The sequence below is a fragment of the Diceros bicornis genome, chromosome 32, assembly GCF_020826845.1.
Source record: "Diceros bicornis minor isolate mBicDic1 chromosome 32, mDicBic1.mat.cur, whole genome shotgun sequence".
Lineage (NCBI taxonomy): Eukaryota > Metazoa > Chordata > Mammalia > Perissodactyla > Rhinocerotidae > Diceros > Diceros bicornis.
The window spans coordinates 31,200,648-31,216,243 of NC_080771.1; the positions used below are offsets into that span (position 1 = coordinate 31,200,648).

The following is a 15,596-nucleotide window of genomic DNA, read 5'->3' on the forward strand; positions in this document are numbered from 1 at the left end:
TCCATGTTGTAGCATGTATCAGTACTTCACTCCTTTTGATGGCTGAGTAATATTCCACTGGATGAATATACCACATTTTGTTTATCCATTCATCAGTGGATAGACATTGGGTTGTTTCCTCTTTTTGGCTGTCATGAATAATGCTGCTGTAAAAATTCGTGTACAAGTTTTTGTGTGAATATATTTTCATTCGTCTTGGGTATATGCCTCAGAGTGGAATTGCTAGGTCACATACAACTCGATGTTTAATTGTTTGAGGAACTGCCAGCCTGTTTTCCAAAGTGGCTGCACCATTTTATATTCTCACCTGCAGTAAATGAGGGTTCCGATTTCTCTGCATTCTTACCAACACTTGTTATTGTCTGTCTTTTTGAAGATAGTCATCTTGGTAAGAGTGAAGTCATATTTCATTGCGGTTCTGATTTGCATTTCCCTGATGGCTCAGTGTTCTATTTTAAATAGAACTCATTAGGGCCTGGCCCAGTGGTGTAAGCGGTTAAGTGCGTGCACTCCGCTGTGGCGGCCCGGGGTTCGCTGGGCCAGATCCCGGGCGCGCACCAATGCACCGCTTGGTAAGCCATGCTGTGGCGGCGTCCCATATAAAGTGGAGGAAGATGGGCGTGGATGTTAGCCCAGGGCCAGTCTTCCTCAGCAAAAAGAGGAGGATTGGCAGATGTTAGCTCAGGGCCGATCTTCCTCACAAAAAAACAAAAAACAAAACAAAAAATAAATAAATAGAACTCATTATATGCTTCTTAGTTGATGCATTGTTTTCCCATCAAACACCTGCTTTCTGTGGGTGGTGTCCTTATGTTCACTTTCCTGGGGCCTGGCATTACCATCTGTGTGCTTACTATGGGGTAACCGAGTGAAGAAGCTGTGGAAAGGTTAGCACGGAGCACATGGGCATGGACATTGATCAGCAGGGATGTGATACCTGGTGCAAGTCTAGAACGATAAATTTTAACTATTGCTTCTGCTTTTGGGGGACCAAAGGACCATTTTTTGAAGGTGATGGCCCATCTTAGTTTCCTTAGTAAATGTACAAGTTCATCTGGATGCTGTAGGTGAGGTGTGGCACAAATTTTCCATCATTTCAAGGTTTAATGCCTTGGCCCAGGGTGTCCAGATTTAGTGAATCTTTTCACAGAGCCCTGGAAATGCCCCCTCGCTTTCTAACCGGCCACTTGAGCCCTTCCACCTGCTGTTCAGCTGCCAGGCACCCCCTAAGGGAGACTGGGGGAAACGGAATTGGGAGGTGCTGCTGGCACCAGGACAGGGGAGTGTTCTTGAAGGTGTAGTAATTATTGCATTTATTGAGCATGTGCCATGCTTCAGCATTGTGCTGGGCACTACAAGCACATATGTATCCATGCGGTCGTGTGTCTAGATATTCGTGTATAGTCTCTAGTCATCACAGTCAGCCTCTGAGTTAAGTGACCTTGGGAGACTTGCTCAAGGTTACCAGACTTTTTAGAGGAACTACTTCAGACCAGTTTTCCCCAATCACTGTGTGCTATAAAAACTTTAGGTTAAGAGATTGAAAAGACAAGCTACAGACTGCTAGAAAATGTTTGCAAAACACACTTGGCTGGTAAAGGACTTGTATCCAAAATATGCGAAGAACTCTTAAAACTCAACAATAAGAAAACAAACAACCCAGTTAAAAATTGGGCGAAAGATCTGAATAGACACTCTCCTTCCTCTTCCCCACTCCCACCCACACTACCCACCCGTCCACCTCCCTCTCTGTTCTGCTGTAGCCAAACTGGACTACTTCTAGACCAGCGCTGTCTGAAAGAAATACAATGTGAGCCACCAATGCCAGCCATGTGTATAGTTTTTAAATTTCTGGCCACCATATTTAAAAAAAGTAAAAAAAAAAAAAAAAGAGGTGAAATTAATTTTAATAATATATTTTATGTAACTCAGGATATCCAAAGTAGTATTATTTCAACATGTACACAATATAATTATTGAGATTTTACATTCTTGTTTTTGGTCTGAGACTTCAAAATCCAGTGTGTATTTGATACTTACAGAACATCTCAATTTGGACCAATTCAATTTTGAGTGCTCAATAGCCACATCTGGCCAGTAGCTACTATATTGGACAGTGCAGTTCTAGAATATTCCCTCCTTCCTCTTTTTGCATTACCCACTTCCTTTGTTATTTCCATCATCTTCCTTCTTCCCCAAGCAGCAAATGTGTTCTGCGTGTAGCAGCTGCTGTGATGATCATGATGGTGAATCTCTGTCCCCGCTTCATGAGGTCAGGTGACTTTCTTTTCCCACAGAGACTGAAAACATGGAATCGTGCCTGTCTGCTAGCTTTGCCATCTGCCTGGATGTCTGTCCTAGGTTTAGGTGTGACACCTGATCATTGGGCCTGAGCATGCACTTCCAGCTGTGCTTCTGCAGATTACTCAGTGGTCCCCATAGAACCTTCTTCTGGAGGTGGCCTGCATCCCAGGGGGCACTGATTAGCTTGCAGACTGGGGAGCGTGTGCACGTGTGTGTACATGTGCCTTTCTTCTCTTGCTGCTGATTGCCGAGTCCTCTCTGTCACCTCTGTCCTGACTCTAGCGAGTGTGTCTGATGGCCCGTTACCATTGCCCAATGCACAAGTTGGGATCTTTTGGCTGGTGGGGTCAGAAACTAGCTTAAGCACAAAAGAGAATTTATTGGAACTTGTGGCTGAGAATAATGCTTTGTAACTCATGGAATCCAAGGAGCCAGGCCCTTGGGGAGCAGAAGCAGGAACTGCCTCTCTCATTCTCTGTTCATCTTTCTGCCAGCCTTCGCGTTTCATCCTTGTTCTTTCCTTTTGCAGACAGACCTCATCTACAGAGCAGATCATGTGACCATGAGCAGCCCCAGCCCCACAGCCCTGAGACAGCATCCACAGTTGGTCCTCATTATTCGTGGATTCCATATTTCCAAATTCGCCTACTTGATAAAATTTATTTGTAACCCTTAAACCAAATCTCGTGGTACTTTCACAATCGTTTGCGGACGTGCATAGAGACATACATGCGTGATATGTTAAATAAGATGTCTTTAAATAGAGACACACATGAAATGCGGTCATGTGTTGATTGGTTGTTGAAAATGTCGTGACCAGAGGCCTGTAGGACCCTAACCCTGTATTTCTCCCAGGAGCAGTGGTTCAGTATTTGCTAATTCAGTGCTCACGCTGCCTTTCAGAATATAACTACCGTGAAGGATGAGAATTGGCTCTGTATGTCAAGCCAGCGGTAAGATTCTGGCTCTGCTTTTGTCAGGGGCCCACTGCTTGGACCAATGATGTGAATTCTAGAAGAACTCAGAGGACAGGTGGGAGAGCATGTATCTGGCTTCTTCCCTAGGCTTCAGGGAGAGAGTCTCCTGCCACCGAAGCCACCCATTGGAAGTCTCATGATGAAACTCATGGCCCAAGGTCCTGCTTTCCAGAACTTTCTGTCTGCTCTTCCCACGTACCTCCCAGGAGGTACCTGACGTCGGGTTTGAGAGGGAAGAAGGTCTGTTTCTTTACAATTAGCCTCTTCTACTGCAAGGTAGTAAAAGCTTTTTGGAAACTGGTGTGTTGTAAGTGTGAGGTCGGGAGAACACGTTTTGGAGTGTAGCTCTCAAAGACTGGTCAAAGATAGAGGTCACTAACTGGTCATTTCTTTGCTTTCATTCATCATTGCTTTATTCATTCCTTCCATTATTCATTCATTTATTTATTTTTTTTGATTTTATTTATTTATTTATTTTCCCCCCAAAGCTCCAGTGGATAGTTGTATGTCATAGCTGCACATCCTTCTAGTTGCTGTATGTGGGACGCGGCCTCAGCATGGCTGGAGAAGCAGTGTGTTGGTGCGCGCCCGGGATCTGAGCCCGGGCCGCCAGCATCGGAGAGCACGCACTTAACCTCTAAGCCACAGGGCCGGCCCTATTCATTCATTTAATAACTACTTATTGGTCATCTGAGGGCAAGGAACTGTTGAGTTCTGATCGAAACAGACGTGGTCTTTAATTTCATGGACGTTATTGTTTGGAGGGTGGGCAACATTGGTCGAATATTCAGGTGAATGCATTTATAATGGAAACGAGATAAGTTCTATCGCTCTCTGGGAGGGACGATGGGAGGTTTTGTACCTGATGGGAGCCCAGGAGACAGCAGCCAAATTGATCTAACAGTGGTCTTTCTGGTCCCAGAGGCTTTTGTGGCACAAGGCACGTCTGACCTGTGTCCCAGAGGGTCATGAGTGTGCACTTCCTGGATGGTTGCTGTGCTGTGGAGGTCACGTGACGTCGTGTATAGGAGCAGTGTTGGAGTTGGACAGGCCTGGCCTTGACTCCTGGTTCTGCCACTCTGTCTGTGTGATCTGTAAAATGGGTGCGATGATGGTACCTGCCTGTGGGTTGGTGTGCAGACCAGAAGCTGGTGTGTGAAACCTTTACCTCTGTGCTTCATGGGGTGCTTTTGTTGGCGGTATCATCAGTAGGGGACAGCTGTGCTTACCCAAGGTCCAGGACGTGCAGAGGGGAAGGCTTTTCCTGGTGTCAGGCTCCTGAGAAGGCGATGTGCCCCTCCCCAGGCCCGGAAGCCAGTTTTGGGATGGTGTTTCAGTTATCTATTGCTGTGTAACAAACCGCATCAAAACACAGGACCTTAAAACGATTCTGTGGGTCAGGAATTCGGGCTCAGCTGGTGCTGGTTCTGTCCCACTTGGTGTTGGTTGGAACCCCTCACCCGGCTGTATTCAGGGATGGCTGGGCTGGAAGTTCCAAGAAGGCTGTCCTCCCATGTCTGCCCCTCTGGCTCCTTCCTGCAGTCAGTCTCTGTCTGTCTGCCTCTTTCCCTCCCTCCCTCCCCTCTCTCACCCTCCACATGGGTAGCTTGGGCTTCCTCACAGCTTGGTGGTCTCATGGTAGTTGGGCTTCTTACCTGGTGGCAGGCTTCTCAGAGAGAGAGGGAGGAAGCTGCAGGTCATCTTCAGGTTTAGGGTTGAAACTGGCACAGTGTCACTTCTGCCACATTCTCTTGGTCAAAGCAAGTCACACGGCCAGCCCAGACTCAAGGGGAGAGAAATGGATTCCACCTCCTAATGGGAAGAGTGGCAAAGAACTTGTGGCCATCTTTAGTCCACCAGAGTTAGAGACCATGGTAGCCAGGGGCATCTCTCGCCTCTCTGGGCCTTAACCTTGGATGTCTCCAGATGTCTAGAAGGCAGCTCTGGTAAGTGGGTATTAAGAGGGTCCCCTCCCTGGGGAGACAGAGTGGGAGGTAGGGGATAGGGAGCCCAGGCTGTGTCTTGTGCCAAACTTTTGTGACTGGAGTGTAAATGTCTTAAGACGTAGTGGGAGGGATGGAGTCAGGTCCCAAGGATGGAATGTCTTTCTGCTGTTTATTTTCTGTCCCACTGTGTATTTCACTGTTCTCCTCAGTGGGTATAAAGTCTTTTGAGGGGGCCTACCTGTTTTAGCTGAAACGAGGGACAGGGATATAGTCTTAGGTAAGAACATTCAGGAGTGGGGGCCGGCCCAGTGGCATAGCGGTTAAGTTCGTGCGTTCTGCTTTGGTGGCCCAGGGTTCACCGGTTCGGATCCTGGGCGTGGACCTCCTCACTGCTCATCAAGCCTTGCAGAGGCAGCATCCCACGTAGAAAGAACTAGAGGACCTACAACTAGGATATACAACTATGTACTGGGGCTTTGGGGAGAAAAAAGAAAAAGAGGAAGATTGGCAACAGATGTTAGCTCAGGGCCAAGCTTCCTTAAAAAAAAAAGAACATGCAGGAGTGGAGGGACCTACCTGGGGGGGCAGCAAGGTAGGGTGTAGCAGGGATCCGACTGGGAGACAGCCAGTGGGAGATGAAGCACAGGGATATTGGAGAGCAAAGACCCAGGCTCAGGTTCTGACCCCGCTGCTCCCTTGCTGTGTGACTGTGGGCAGTTGACCTAACTTCTTTGAACCTCAGTTTCTTTGCTATACAGTGGAGATCATAATGGCCCACCCCATAGGGCTGGGGTCCGGGTCAAATGAGCTCGTACACATCAGGTTTGTAGCACAGGGTTTGGCCCAGAGTAAGTGCTCAGTAGATGGTCAGCTGCAGAGGAGACTGCTAACGTGTAGGTACTTTTATTATTCCCAGGACTGCTTGTTTCAGTGGTTGTCCCAACCTGACAAATCTCCTTCCAGGACTAAACCTTCCAGTTGCTGAGGTTAATTTTTAAGCACTTCTTTTTTCCCAGTTATGAAAGGAATGAGTGGTCATTGTCAATGGTTCGGGAACTCAGAAGGCTTAAAATAAACCACCTGTGACGCCAGCTCCTGCAATGAGTGTTAATGCTGAGGGTGGTTGTGTGAATGGAGGCAGTTCCATTGCACATGGGGGCTTTCTGGACAGGGAAGGACAGGGGTCCTTCAGCTGGAGGGTCCCAGCTCTCCCTGGTGGGCCCAGGCTAGGGTGTGGGCCTCCCAGCCCTCACCAAGGGGTCTCGGCCTGAGGTTCGGGGCCACACAGGACAGTGAGATGCTTATGTTTGGCCCAGCCCTCTGAATCCCAGGGGCAGGATATACAGTCCCAGGGTAACCCATCCCTCCAGGAGGAAGCCTTGGGGGCTGTGAGACCACTCTCCCAGACTAACTAGTTTGTATTTGAGAACTGCCGTGGTCCGGGGTTGTTTTCCCCTCTGCTCGTCCTTGCCTGGGTTCTGTCGACTCGTCCTGTTGTTTGGAAGTTCTCCTGGCCCTTTCAAAGGCCACTGGGGCTCAAGAGCCGCCCAGAATACAAGGCGCTGTCTGGCAGCGCGGGGCCTGAGCTCCAGAGGTGCCGGCCTTCCTGGGGGATCCAGTTTTGTGCCTGTTGTTGTTCCAGCCGCCGAGCGGGCGGCTCCTTCGGTTCTCATGGTCTTGTGGAAACCTTGGTAGGTCTTCAATGCACTATTATTTAGCGTTCTTCAAGTTAGTCTTCAGATACTGAATGATTAGGCATTACCCAGTTTGGGGCCATGAGAGGGGACCCCTGTCAAGTCTGAGAGGGGGACCTTGTGCCTTCTTAGAAATGATTACTTACTCCCGAGGCCATGGGGTTCCAGGACCGAGAGCGTGCTCTTGTTACCGTGCGTGGGGAGGACTCGGGCGCCCGGGCCACATCCCGGTTCTGCCTCTTTCTGCCTCGGCTCTGGGTCTTCTCTACCCGGGTTTCTTTGCTCCTGTACCCATTGCACAACTACCCATTTAGGGCCTAGGAGGTGACAGGCACTAGATGTGTTGGATGCTGGGTAAATGGAGGCAAATGACAACGACAAGGTCCTTCTCATGAACCTTGTTTGCTGGTGGGATGAGATGGATAATTACAGGGAAATGAAGAAAAAGACTTGCCCTTACTAACGAAGACAAGTTGAGGGTTGGGGAGGACCCACGGAGAGGTGGTCAGCAAAGGCCTCTCTGAGGTTTAGGCCTCTGTCTCCCCATGTATTAAATGGGAATAATATTAGCACCTGTGTCAAGCAGTTATGAAAATAAAATGAATTAGTGCATGTAAAGCACATACTCCTCACAAAAACAAAACACTGTTTTAGATCTTATTACTTTTGTTATTATTATGGCTGGAGAGGAGCCTTCTTTTTTCTTTCAGGAAGCTCCAAAGAGAGTGAGTGAGTGAGAGAGTGTGTGTGTGTGTGTGTGTGTGTGTGTGTGTGTCTACGTGCATGCATAACCCTGCCTAGGTGTTTGTGTGTTTCCTTCCATTGTTCATTTCACTGCCGCCTGGAGGTTTTTGAAAGGGAAAGGTGCCCTCCACCCTGTCTCACAGAGGTACAGAGGGGGCTCAGGCAGTGCTGGACGGGGAAGGAGGAGTTTAAGGGTGGTGGCTGGGGCTCCCTTTCTCCCTGATACTCTCCCAAGCCCATCCTGGAGGCTGGCGCCCAGGGGATGGTGAGGAGAGCAGTGCAGCCCAGCAACCCTGAGAGATGAGCCGCCGTAGCCGCAGCCAGCTGGAGGTGGGAAGCAGGGTCCAGGCTGTTGGGGGGAGATGCCACTGTCTGCTCTGACTCGGGCCCTTGCCCTCTGAGGATGGACGTCTCAGACCTGCTGTGGGCAGATTCCAGCTCTCCTGTCCGAGGGCGCCTGGGGCTGGAGTCGGGAACCCTACCTATGTGGGTGCCTGTGTATTTCCCATTCTTACTGCAACTGTGTGTGCGCATGAGCTCACACACGAGCACAAGTACACACACACACGAGCACCATGTCAATTAAAAAAGTAACACTATCGTTCTCGTCTCTATATAAGACCACACAGGGTCTTCATGAGGTCCTTGTCCAAACTTACGGTTCAGTAATTCTGTTCTTTTGATGCCCAAAGACCGTGAATGGCATTCTGGCCGGTTTATTAATCTTGGAGGTGGACTGTGTTACAGAGTAGGACACGGTGAATCCTCTCAGCGTATTTGACAAAGGAGAAGTGGGCATTGTTGATCAAAAGGCACAGAGTCGTGTGGCTGCAGAATGAATAGATCAGTTTGGGAGACTCCAAGAATTTTATTATTTTACACAGAGGGAAGTGTAGAGCAGTGGTTAAGAACCAGCATGCTGGAACCACACTATCTGTCCAAATCCTGGCGTGCTCTCTCCCTCAGCTCTGTGACCTTGGGCAAATTACTTCATCTCTCAACACCTTAGTTTCCCTTCTATTTAAAATAGGGGAAAATATTATCTGCTTTACCAGATGGTTGTGTGGATTAAATGAGTTAATATATGAGTGATTAGAAGAATGCCCAGCACATAGTAACTGCTAAATGAATGGTGGTGCTTGTTGATAGTGATAATAATGGTTTCAGTTATCTATTGCTGTGAAACAAACTACCCCAAACTTAAGTGGCTTAAAACTGCAGCGGTTTATTATTTTGCGTGATGCCGAGGCAGCTCCTCTACTGGTTGTGCTGGCCTCACTCATGTGGAAGTTCCGAGGTGGCCTTGCTCACGTGCCAGCAGCTGGTGCTGGCTGTGGTCTGAGGCCTCTGTTCTCCACGTGGCCTCTCATCCTCCAGGAGGCTAGCCCGGCATCCTAAGGCAGCAGTCTCAAAGAAACATTCTGAGAGCAGAAGGCAGAAGCCACAAGGTTTCTTGAGGTCTGGGCTCTAGAACTTGCACAGGCTCACTTCTGTCTCATCGTATTGGTCAAAGGAGGTCCCAAGGCCAGCCCAGATTCAAGGAGGGGGAAATAGACCCCTCTTCTTGGTGGGAGGAGCTGTGAGATGTAATGGCTGTGCTTTTCAGTGTAGCACAGATGGTGCTCATTGTGTCCTCTTCATCTGTCATCATCGTCATGAGGGTCACTGTCTACTCCCTCGTGCGAGGCCCTGGAGTGGTTTTGAATGTCCTTTATCAACTGTATTTTGTGTGCCTACAGCTTCAGCAAACACTGTCGGTAAAAGAGAAGTTCTCACACTGCACCTGTCCTTCAAGAAGACTCCAAATGTGTATGCAGAATATCAGGGGGTACATGGCGATTGTTTTACTTAACACCTTTATCGAGTGCTTACGACGTATCAGACTCAGGCCAGGGTGCACAAAATCGAGACAAGCTCCTGCCCTTGTAGAGCATATAGTCTAACGTTCCCTGTTCCTTGCGGAGGAGAAAAAGGGATTACGTGCACCTTTGGGGTTGAGAGCAAGAACTCAAAGAGGAAGTCAGATTCTGGGAGGGAGGGTGCAAGATAGAGAGACCTGGTTGTCGTCTACTCTCTGTTCCTTCCTACCCCGTGACCTGGGCTCAGTCACTTCCTCTCTGTGGGCCTGAGTCCCCGATCTGTGATGTGAGGATTACAGTACTTCATAGGGTTGTGGTGAGGATTCAGTGAGCTGGTGCTGAGCTCTTATAGTTGCTCTGATCACTTACAGCCTCTGTGCCTTGGTTTCCTCATTAGTGGGGCCTTTCTGGCTCAGAGAATCTATGGGTTCGTTCAGCTCCTCACCTCCTGCCTCTCTGTCCAGTATACGTCCCCATTAGTCTCTCTCATTCCATCATGCCCTTCTCTTTGGGAGCTTTGTCGTACTTGTGGTTATTTACTGTTGCTGAGGGCCTTTGGTGCCCTCTCTCTCTGTGTCAGCCTTGGAAGGGGGGCTGTGTTCTGCTTGCTGCTCCAGTGCCCTGCAGGATGACTGGCACATGTCAGGTACACCGTAGACATTATCTGAGTGAATGTCCCCTGCCTGGCCTTGGGGATACCCTTTGACTGCAGTGAAATTGAGCTCTGGAAGCCTGAGCCTCAGGAACCATCTGTCCGGCAAATGCTGTGTTTCTGGATGCCTTGGTGGCCTGGACGACAGCCAGCCCAGAGCCATCCATCCAGGCACAGCCTTCGTCAGATGTGGCGGGCCTGGTCGGCACTCGCAAGCAGAGGGAAATGGTTGGAATAGCTTCTATGAGGGTGTTCCTTGTCATGAGTTTCCATGGAAACCGAGGGCTGCCTAGCCCATCACCCTGGCATAAGGGGGGAGTGTGGAAGGGAGCATCATGGGACTTGGTGTTTAGATGGAGCATGAATGGGGGAGATTTGCTTCCTCTTCCATAAATTAGTGGGAACTCGTAGGATTTTTTTTCTTGGAATGGGGAACTCTGAATCAAAAATAAAAACATATGTAGCCTTTTAGTGAGAACTTAGGGTGTATCCAATACCATCATTTCATTTCCTCCCGCTAGCCCCCTCTCATAGGCAAGTGTAACTCCCCTGATTTACAGCTGAGGAAGCTGGGGCTCAGAAAGGTCCAGTGACTTGCCCGAGTCCAGACAGCCGGGGAGTGGCCGAGTCGGGATCCAGATCCTGGTCTGCCTGCCTCTGGGGCATGGTGGGGGATGACAGGGCTTGGGTGTGGAACACAAAGAGCCTGTTGGGTGCAGGGCTGTTCCTGGGGATGCGTGGAGTGGGTGGGTGGTGGTCTGTGTCCCTTCCAGAGCCGGATGGTTGGGCAGAGTTGGCAAGGGGGGCTCATGTGAGTCCCCTTGTACAGCCTGGCTCAGAGAAGCTAAGGACTGGGCCCTAAGGATTGGGCTCAAGGCACCCAGGAAGCCCGAGGCCAAGCCAGGTACACCTGTTGGCTCCTTGTCCAGTCTCTTTCACCCTTCCTTGGGGGAAGTGGTCATCCAAGCCATCTCAGGAAGGCTGGGTTATATCCCATTTGAGTTTTTAAAATTACATTCTCTCTGGTTTTATTTTCCATTACAAGAGGAATGCATGTTCATTGTAGACGCTTTGGAAAATACAGAAAAGCATAGATAAAAGAAAAGTACGTCCCATTGCCTGCCATCCAGGGATCACTGGAACCAAGGTAGCGTTTGCTTGCTTTTCTATGAAGCGGTCGTATTTCATCTTTAAGGGTTATGATCTTGTGGCAGATAGAAGATGTGCCTGTTTTTTCTTTTTTTAGCTTTTTAAGTGAACTTTATTGAGGTATAATTTATATGCACTGAAATGTACCCATTTTAAGTATACAGTTTATTGCGTTTTGACACGTGTATACACATGTGCCACCACCACCCTGATCCGGACAAAGAACACTTCACCCGAGAAAGTGCCCTCGTGTGCCTTTGCAGTCGCCCCCCGCACCCCTGGTAGCCCCTGATCTGCTTTCTGCCGCTCTAAGCTTGTTCTGTTGTTTTAGAATTTCACACAAATGGAATGACACGGTATGTATTCTTTTGTGTTTGGCTTCTTTCGCTCAGCGTAACGTGCTTGAGGTCCATCCGTGCTGTCGCGGGTCTTAGTGTCTGTTGTTTTCAGCTGCTGAGTAGTATTCTGTTGTCTGAATGCACCTCCATCTGTTTACTTGTTCTCCTGATGGGTGACCTTTGGCACCTCAGTTTCCCCTTCTGTAAAGTGGGGGGGAAACATTGTCTACTTTATTGGATTGTTGTGAGGATTAAATGAGTTCCTATGGGTGATTAGAAGAATGTCTGTCATATAGCTAGTACTAAACAAACGGTGGTTATTGATAGTAATAATGGTTATAGTTATCTATTGCTGTGTAATAAATTGCCCCCAAATTTAGTGGTAGACATTGGAGGTGTTTTCAGTTTGGGGCTCTTTTGAATGATATGAGTAAGTGAATAAAATAATGGAAAGGGCAGCTTCTATGGCTACTGCCTTCCTCACAGGCTCGGATGCTGTGTATCTCAGCCACAGGCTGACGGGCAGCCGCTGCCTCTTCTGAGATGGGCGGGTTTTGTTTTGAGGTGGGTCCTGGGGGCTCTGGTCTGCTCAGCGCTGGCCCTACTTCTCGCCCTGTGTCCTGCTCTGAGCCTGGCTCTGGTCTTGCTGGGCAGACCCGCCAGCTTGCCTCATTTGAGCCTCAGGAAGTGGCCTCTGTAGAAAAAACGTATGAGCAGTGGTGAGCTTTAGGCCAAGTGAGCAGATCACTGGAGCGCAAAGCCCCAAAATAGATCTTTCTCTGCTAAGTTGCCAAGCAAGTGTGGGCAGTGGCAAATGCTTTGCATAATTTCCTACCCAAAAGGAAAGGTTTTACTGTGAACAACTTTTTGGGACCAAAAGGAAAAGAAAAATCTCAAAAAGATCCAAGTTTTTTCAGAGCAGCGTGGAGCAAGAGCCAAACAGGCTTGCGTTTGGATCCTAGATTCACTGTTTGTAGGCTGTGTGTTCTTGGGCAAGTTCCTTAACCTCTCTGAGCCTCAGTTTTCCTCTGTTTTAACTGGCAAAGATAAGACCAGACTCTCAATGTCTATGCAAACCACACTGCACTGCATTTGACACATGATGGGATGCTGCAAATATGGAGTGTCTTTTTTTTTTCCTTCATTTTCTCCTTTTTCCTTGTCTCAGAACTTGTGCCTCAGTTTCCATTAGCTTCTTTTTTAAATAATTTTATTTATTTATTTTTTCCCCCAAAGGCCCAGTAGATAGTTGTATGTCATAGTTGCACATCCTTCTAGTTGCTGTATGTGGGTTGCGGCCTCAGTATGGACGGAGAAGCGGTACGTTGGTGCGCGCCCGGGATCCGAACCCCGGGCCGCCAGCAGCGGAGCGCGCACACTTAACCGCTAAGCCACCGGGCCGGCTCTCCGTTAGCTTCTTAATTGTGGTATGCAAGAGGGGAGGGGTAAGCTTTGGCTTTCCTGGGAACATGCTTCCAAAGCCATCTTTGAAATAATATAGTCATTTTTGCAGATCACTGGATAGGGACTTGAAGGCTAGGTGTATGTGGTAGGCATGAATAATGCCCCAAAGATGTCCACGTCCTAATCCCTGGAATCTGTGGATGTATTCCCTTCCGTGGCTAAAGGGACTTTGCAGATGTGATTCAGTTAAGGATCTTGAGGTGGAGAGAGCATCCTGGATTGTCCAGGTGTGTCAGTGTCATCACAACGGTCCTTATAAGAAAGAGGCAAGAGGGTCAGAGTGAATAGAGGTGACGACATGGTGATGGAGGCAGAGGTTGGAGTGATGTCGTCTGAAGGTGGAGGAAGGAACCACGAGCCAAGGAGTACAGATGTCCAGGCCATTTGAAGCTGAAAACGGCATGGAAATGGATTCTCCCCTGGAGCTTCCAGAAGGGCCCAGCCCTGCCCACACCTTGACTTTAGCCCAGTGAGACTGATTTTGACCTTGGAACTGAGAGAGAATAAATTTTTGTTGCTTTAAGCCACTAAATTTTTGGTAATTTGTTACAGCAGCAAGAGGAAACTCACACAGCGTGATAGGTTTCTGTTACTGTGGTTTCATAGGAAGGTAACTTGCCACATGATGGCACTTAGTGTTCGTTTTGATGTTTTGTCCATCCGACTTGGACTGTTTTGGTCCAGCCTTCGGGACTTGCAGTACACTGGCTCCCCTGGGGTCTGGCTCAGCGCCTCTGTCTCTGTGGTCAGGTGGCCACGGGCCCCTGTGGCCGGGGGAACGGCTGCACCGAGCCTTCTTCTCTTCCTCTCTTCCTCTCTTGAGCAGGAAGAGAAACGAGCTGTGTGCTGGCGGAGGCCAGGCTTCCTGTGGGCTGCCGCCTGCCCAGCGCCACATTGGGGTCCAGGTGGGGTGGGGCGTGGGGGCTCCCCAGCCCATGTATTCTCTGGGGCGAGCTCCTCCCTGTCTGGTGTGAGTTTGTGTTGAAATTTTTAAAACTATTGTTTCACTGATTTGGCACCACATGGTCCCTGGAGGTGTGAGTGTTTGGGACCACTGCCAGCTTCCGTGGAGAAGCAGCACCGGGCTCGGAGTGAGACTGCAGGTCTGGCTGTGATGCTCTGTTGGGACACTGTTGGGATCTGTCTCGGGTCCTCTTGCCTTGTTCCTTATGCACCACATTTGTGAGGTGATGGGGTGGTAGGGGTTGGACATTCAAATTCAATAACTGTTATAATTAAGGAACAGCACCGCGGCTGAGAAATAAAACACGTCTCGTGGCTGGGATTGTCTCTCTGGTTGCCCGGTGTGACGTCTGCCCTTTTTGTCCCTTCCCATGACATCGCCTTTCATTGGATGTTGACTCCCGGTGTAGACAGAATGGTGGCCTCAAAGATATCCACGTCCTAATCCCTGGAACCTGTGAATATGTGATCTCATACGGCAAAAGGGACTCTACAGATATGTTTAAATTAAGGAGCTTGAGATGGGGAGATTATCCTGAATGATCCACTGGGCCCCATGTCATCACAGGGTCTTTAAAAGTTGGGAGAGGGAGGGTAGAAGGTCAGAGTCAGAGAGAGAGTGAAAGATTCGGGCTCTGAGGATGGAGGAAGGGTCCACAAGCCAAGAGATGCAGACAGCCTCTGGAAGCTGAAAAAGACAAGGGAACAGATTCTCCCTGGACCTTCAGGAGGAACGCAGCCTTGGGACACCTTGATTTTAGTCCCATGAGACCCATTTTGAAATTCTAATCTGCAGCACTGTAAGATAATAAGTTTGTGTTGTTTTAAGCCAGTAGGTTTGTGGTAGTTTGTCAGAGCAGTAATAGGAAATGAATCACTCCCCAATATGTCTCCATCCGAGATCCCTTTCGCTGGTCCATTTGGTAAATATTTATTGGGCGCTGACCACATGCTAGATGCTCTGCTGAGCGTTGAGGTTCCCGAGTTGAATAAAACAAGGTCCTGTCCCTCAGGGTTCACAGTGTAAGAGGGGGATAGACTAGAAGGTGACGATGCTATGATGGGTACGTGCAGGGTGCCATGGGATTGTAGGGATGGGTGTGGAAATAGGACTCAGCGGCCATGGAAGGTTTCTCAGAAAAAGTCATGGAGAGGAAGTGTGAGCTTGGAGGAGGAACTCTGGAAATGTCCAGTCGCCTCCTGGTTATCCCTACTTGGGCATCTAGTGAGTCCTTCAAAATCAACCTGTCCAAAATGGGACTTGTCACCAAAAAATTAAGGTCTCCTCCTCCAAAACCTATGCCTTCTTGTTTCCCCATCTGAGTGAGAGGAGCACCACCACCCAGCCAGTTACCCAGGCCAGAAAGCTGGAGCCCTCCTGACCCCTCTCTCTCCTTCACCTCCTACGTCAAATCCCCCACGGAGGTCTGTGGGTTTTATCCCTGTTTGGAGATGTGTTTCCCTCCTGCCAGGGGCAGAGCGCTGGAATCCCAGGCCCAGAGATGG

General features: G+C 49.1%; 1 protein-coding gene across 1 annotated transcript in view; it reads left to right on the plus strand.

Moving 5' to 3' along the window:
• The window catches only part of PLCG2 (phospholipase C gamma 2), a 149,615-nt gene that overhangs the window by 19,061 nt on the left and 114,958 nt on the right, over positions 1-15,596 (plus strand). The window lies entirely within an intron of this gene.